The following is a 6,167-nucleotide window of genomic DNA, read 5'->3' on the forward strand; positions in this document are numbered from 1 at the left end:
AAAGGGAGACTACAAGCCCTATTTCTATAAGCTAATACATGATTATGTAAAGGATTATATAAAAGGAAATAGCTGAGTAGTAACACTACAAAGTGAGATATTCCTCAAACCTGAACTGTGCCAGGGTTCTGCTTAGCTGTCATTCCTCGGTGCCTATATGGGGGATTACCCACAGACATAAACATTCATATGCAGTTTTTTTAGGGACATAGTTTTCAACTCATTTGGGGAAGTATGGTATTTGTCTTTTTGTGGCTGGCTTATTTCACTTAGCGCAATGTCCTCAGGTTTCCTCTGTGCTGTGGCACGCACCCTGTCTTTTCAAGGCTGATTAATATTTCATTGTTTATTAACAAACACCGCTAGATATTGACTATTTTAATAAGATCCTGCTTTCAATTCTTTGGGATCTATTTCAGGAAATGGGATTGCTGAATCATATGGTAATTCTATTTTTAATTTTTCAAGGGAGCACCATACTGTTTTTTCCACAGAGGCTTCACCAACACTTCTTATTTTCTGGTTCCTTTTTTTTCTTTTAGTAGCTGTCAGGGTTATTGCCGAGTTTAAAATGAAGAAACTGAGGCCAGTATAAGAAAATTAAATGCCAATTTATTCAGCTCCCAGGCAAATTTCTATGGTCCCAGGGAAAGGGGCCAGAGAAGTTGAGCTGACTTCCTGGGGCATGGGATTTTTACAGCTAGGAGGAACGAGCAACAGCTGGGTGCTCTGATTGGGTCCAGGGGAGCAGGATTGAGAAGGGGTGGGCCGCTATTGGTTGGCAGGTTGTTGGGTGGGTTTTCCAGTGCCAGAGCCGGCCAGGGTTGCATTCGCTGGAGCCTTCCAGGGGAGCCATGCGGTGCCGGGTGCAGAGCCTGGTGCTGGGTGCAGAGGTGGGTGCGTCCGGCCTCCCAGCGAGGCAACCGGCTTTACATTCTGACCCTTTTGATGACATAGGAAGCCGCTTCTTTCTGGCTACTTCCTGCTGAATAGGGGCGGAGTGAGGGAGAAGGGTCAGTTGGCTGGTGCCTCGGTTGGGAGTCGGACATAGGGGTGAAGTAGCATCTGGTTTACGGCCACCCTGGAAATTTCCTTCATGCAGGCCTGTAAAAACCTGAGGGAAAAAAGGAGCCAACATTAACAGAAGACAAACGACGATAATGGAAATGATAATAGGGGTCAGCCAGGTTAGCATGGGAGATTGCCACCAGTTGAGAGGCGAGACTGATGCGTTTTGCTTTTTGCGGAGGTCTTCTTGGAGGTGATAGAGAGTGTTGACATTTTCTTCCACAAGGCCTGTTTCAGTAATATAATAGCAGTACTGTTCCTGAAGAAACAGACAGGTACCTCCCTTTTCTGCTGTCAGCAGGTCAAGGGCCCCTTGGTTCTGGAGAGTTACCTGGGCCAGTGACGTGATTTGTCGCTGGAGGGAGGCCAGGGAGGCGGCCGATGCTTCGATAGCCACGTGAAGCTTGTCCTTTAGTTGAGCGGCCGAGGTGACACTGTAGCCTACGGCACCACTACCCAGCTCGGCCACCACCAGAGAGGACGCTAGAGAGAGACCAACGACGATTGGGAGGAAGACTGCTCATCTGTCTCGGTGATTAGGGGAGGGTGGAAGGAGGGATAGAAGTTCAGCCTGTCCGTATACCTCTAACTGCGGGACCAAGGTGACAGGCACACAAGGGAAAGGGAAGGAGGCATTAATAACTTTAGTTAAGGTTCCATTACACCAGAAATATCCTCCTGGTGGCACGTAGAGGGAGGATTTTACCTTTACTGTGGTGTTACAGCTGGGACTGGAGCTACCGGCTGTCTCATAGCAGAGAGGGAAATTTTGAGGGTGTACTTGGAACAAGGGGATATTCGTTAAGATGGTGCCGGGTCCCATAGGTGACTGTGACAGATTGAACCCGGACCTGAGGGGAACTGCAGCTAAGGGGGGGCTGCTGAGAGAGGCACATAAAAAGCAGTTGGTGACATTCCCGGCCTTAGTTAAATTTAACCTGTTGGCTACCTGCTGTACTAGAGTCAACCATGAGAAAGGTTGAGAGGTGCTATCTGAGGGTTTGAATTGGTTAGTTAGGGTGGCTTCATTTTGCAGGATTGTGTGGCTTACGGAACTGAGCTGTTCTATTGCTTCAGCGACGATGTGGGTATAGGACCGGAATATCAGCCATGTTCCCTGAGGGTGGCTTCAGGTATAATCTTCATAGACTTTACCAGACACTCTTGCATCCCAGCGGCTGTGCCAGGGGTCGTGGATGTTGAGGGTTAAGGAACCATTGCTGAAGCGAGTGAGCATGTGGTTGGGATGGCTTGGAGGCTGTGGCTTGTGAATAACACAAGAGCCATATGGGCATCCCCCGTAGGTGGTGTTCCACCAATGTCAGTAGTCCTTGGTTTGATCATATAGAAAACACAGCCCGTGCTGAAAGTAAAACCCATGATCACGACTGAGTACCATGCTTTTACCATGTGGGATGAGGATGGAGACAGTAGACTAACAGCTGCCTGTTTGGCATTTTGCCTGTGCAAGATAATGGGTCCTGGTGGTGGGGCCCTCAGTCCAGGATTCCTGGGCTGCAAAGATCCTGGTCTGAGTTCTCAGAGGAGAACGCTGTCGTCCAGTTGGAGAGGCGCCCCTGGGTGGGAGTCCTCTGGTCCTGGAACAACAGGGAAGGAGCGGTCCGCGTGCTCCCTTATCAGGTGGTGGAGGAGGGAGAGGAAGGGAAGGTAGGAAGCCAGTGGAGGGGGGTTTACAGGGAGGTTGTGAGAAACCAGAAAAGGCCAGCCATACCTCAATTCTAAGGGACTAAGGCTTGTTGGCCCCCATGGGGTGGCCGGGACCTGGGCCAGGGCAAGAGGTAGGAGTGTGGGCCAAGAGAGTCTTACCTCAATAGCAAGTCTGGCCAAATGGTCTTTGAGGATGCCATGGGCTCGTTCAACTTCACCCGATGACTGAGGATGGTCGGGGATGTGCAGTTGATGGTAAGGGAGATGTTGAGGGACTTGGCAACTAGCTGGACTACTTGAGCCGTAAATGCTGGACCGTTGTCCGACTGGATGGTGGCAGGTAGGCCAAAGCAAGGGATGATTTCTTGAGTAAAGAGGGAGGCCACTGTGTCTGCCATCTCCCGGGAGGTGGGGAAGGCTTCAATCCAACTGAAAAGGTATCTACAAAAGTTAGGAGGTAGCAGAGCTTTTTGTGAGTGGGCATGTGAGTGAAGTCAACTTGCCAGTCTTGTGCCGGCAGGTTGCCACGCATTTGGTGAGTAGGAAACTGTGGCCGTAAGCCTCCCTGAGGCGAGACCTTAGAGCAAGTAACGCATGCCTTGTGAACCTGCTCAATTGTTTGTTGCAGACCTGGCGAGAAAAAGAGGGGCTGTACAAAGCAGTGTAATGCCTTAGGCCCTATATGTAAAGATTGGTGGATTTCAGCAATAATTTTAGGGGCCTGTTCCCAGGGAAGGGCGATTCTGTTATTTAGGAAGATCCAGCCCTGATTAGATTCTGTTCCACCCTTTAGTATAAGGGTCTGTTTTTCTGATGGTGAGTATACAGGCTGTGTGGCCGTGGTAAGGAAGAGAATAGGGATAGGGGTTAACTTGGCACTAATTAAAGATCTTGCTGCTGTATCTGCCCGCGCATTGCCCCGGGAGATGGCATCATGCTGGACCCGGTGTCCTCTGCAGTGTATGACTGCAACTTCCCTGGGCAATGATAAGGCCTGTAAAAGGTTGGAGATCGGTGTAGCATTGATTATGGGGGTTGAGGCAAGGAGTTAAGACAGGGCGTGGCGTCAGTTAGGAGTGGCAGTAGGAGGTGAGCAGATGATGGGCTTGAGTGTGGGGTGCCAGTGAGTTGGAGAGTGGCCCCCACAGTCTGGAGAATGTCTCATCCTAAAAGGGGGACTGGGCACGAGGGTATGATTAAAAAGGAGTGGGAAAAGGGGTGTCCCTCGAGAACACAGCCTAAAGGGTGGGTTTGATTAGGACAGGAAGGCTTGCCGTCAATTCCCAGGACTGAAACCTGGGAAGGTATGCTGGGTCCTGAGTAGGAAGGCAATAGAGAGTAGGCAGCCCCCGTGTCCACTTAAGGAGGAGACGGACTTACCTGCTACCTGCAGCGTTACCCTGGGCTTGGCAGGGGTGATGGGGGTCTTCGAGTCCGGGCTGTCCAGTCATCCAGAAGGCCGAGAAGTTCAAGCAATGGGATTGCTTCCTGCAAACCTGCCTGCCCTCCACATAGAGGTGCAGGGGGGCCTGTAGTCCGGGACGGGCAATCACTGTGCCAATGTCCAAGCTGCTTGCAGTCCGGGCAGGGCTTGGTAGGTGGTCGGGGACATGGACGCTGACGTGCCCAGTGTCCCTCCTGACTGCACTTGAAACAGGGCCCAGGCGGAACACCTCCGGAGTTCTTGGCAGGTTTTGATGAACCCCCTCCACCAGGCGCCTGGTGGGCTGCTGGCCTCAGAGCTGCCACAAGAGCTTGGGTTTGGAGGCTTACCTTTTGCTGTAGACGGGCCTGGCGGGTGGCCTCAAGCTTTTACTCTCGGCCATTAAAAACTTTAAATGCCGAGGCCGGGCGCGGTGGCTCAAGCCTGTAATCCCAGCACTTTGGGAGGCCGAGGCACGTGGATCACAAGGTCAAGAGATCGAGACCATCCTGGTCAACATGGTGAAACCCCGTCTCTACTAAAAATACAAAAAATTAGCTGGGCGTGGTGGCGCGTGCCTGTAATCCCAGCTACTCAGGAGGCTGAGGCAGGAGAATTGCCTGAACCCAGGAGGTGGAGGTTGCGGTGAGCCGAGATTGCGCCATTGCACTCCAGCCTGGGTAACAAGAGCGCAACTCCGTCTCAAAAAAAAAAAAAAAAAAAAAAAAAAAAAAAAAAAAAACTTTAAATGCCATGTTTACCAGTTCTCCTATGGGAGTTTGGGGCCCTCCTCAGCCTTTCTTTCTAATGTCAGCCACTGACTGAGAGATGAAATGGGTGGCTAGAACTGTAGCCCCCAGTAAAGAGGCCGGGTCCAGCTGGGTATGAAGGATCATAGCATTAGTTAATCGGTCAAGGAAGATGGCTGGGTTTTCAGTAGGACCCTGAGTTATTTCCCTTAACTTATCATAATTAACTACCTTTCGGGCTATGTTTTGCATGCCTGCTAGGAGGCACTGTAGCATTTGGTCTTGGCAGCGGTGGCCATCTTGATCAGTTCAGTAGTTCCAATTAGGGTGGGCCCGGGGGACCACTGCCACACCTACAGGCATTTGATTGTTTGTAAGATGTACCGGATCAGCGTGTGCCCAGGCTGCCATAAGGATGCGGTCACGCTCATCTGGAGTAAGGGTGGAGGACAGAATTACATAGGTATCATGCCAGGTGAGGTCGTAAGCCTGGGTGAGGTATCGGAATTCTTTGGTGTAAGCAGTAGGATTGGTGGAAAATGACCCTAGGCGTTTTTCAATGGTGGATAGATCAGAGAGGGAGAAGAGAACATGTACTCGGACAACGCCTTCCGCTCTGGCGACCTCAAGCAGGGGGCAAAGAAGGGAGGTTTTATTGTTAGGAGCACAGCACAAGCGAGTGTGAGCACTAACAGGAGGGGCTGGGTTGGAACCAGGAAGAGGAGGAGCTGGAGGGGGCTGAGGTTCCGCGTATGGCAGAGGATTTGTGAGTCGGGCGGGTGGAAAGGAGAGTTCTTCAGGTGGGTCGGGGTCAGAAAAGGAGGAGGAGGATGGTGAAGGGGCCAAGGGTGGTGAGGGAATTTCCTTGGCCAGGAGCCCCTTTGGGTGGTGCAAGAGGAACAGAGGGTGGGACGGGAGCGAAGATACCAAAAAGCCTGAACGTAGCGAACCTCTGACCATTTACCATTTTTTGACGGAAATTGTTTAAATCAGTTAGAATGCCAAAATCGAAAGTTCCTTCCAGTGGCCACTTGGACTGGTTGTCCAGAGGATACTGGGGCCAGGCCAGGGTGGAGAGGAAAAGCAACCTTTTCTTTCTATGGAAAGGCCCAGCTTGGGTAAATTTTGGACTAGACATCCCAATGGCGACTTGGGGTCTAGGCGGGACTCCTGATTACCCATAGTTCCCTCTCTGTTGCCGGATAGTCAGGAGTGAGGAACAGCGTCCTGGACCTCAACACCCGACTACCGGAGGTTAC

The sequence above is a fragment of the Saimiri boliviensis genome, chromosome 1, assembly GCF_048565385.1.
Source record: "Saimiri boliviensis isolate mSaiBol1 chromosome 1, mSaiBol1.pri, whole genome shotgun sequence".
Lineage (NCBI taxonomy): Eukaryota > Metazoa > Chordata > Mammalia > Primates > Cebidae > Saimiri > Saimiri boliviensis.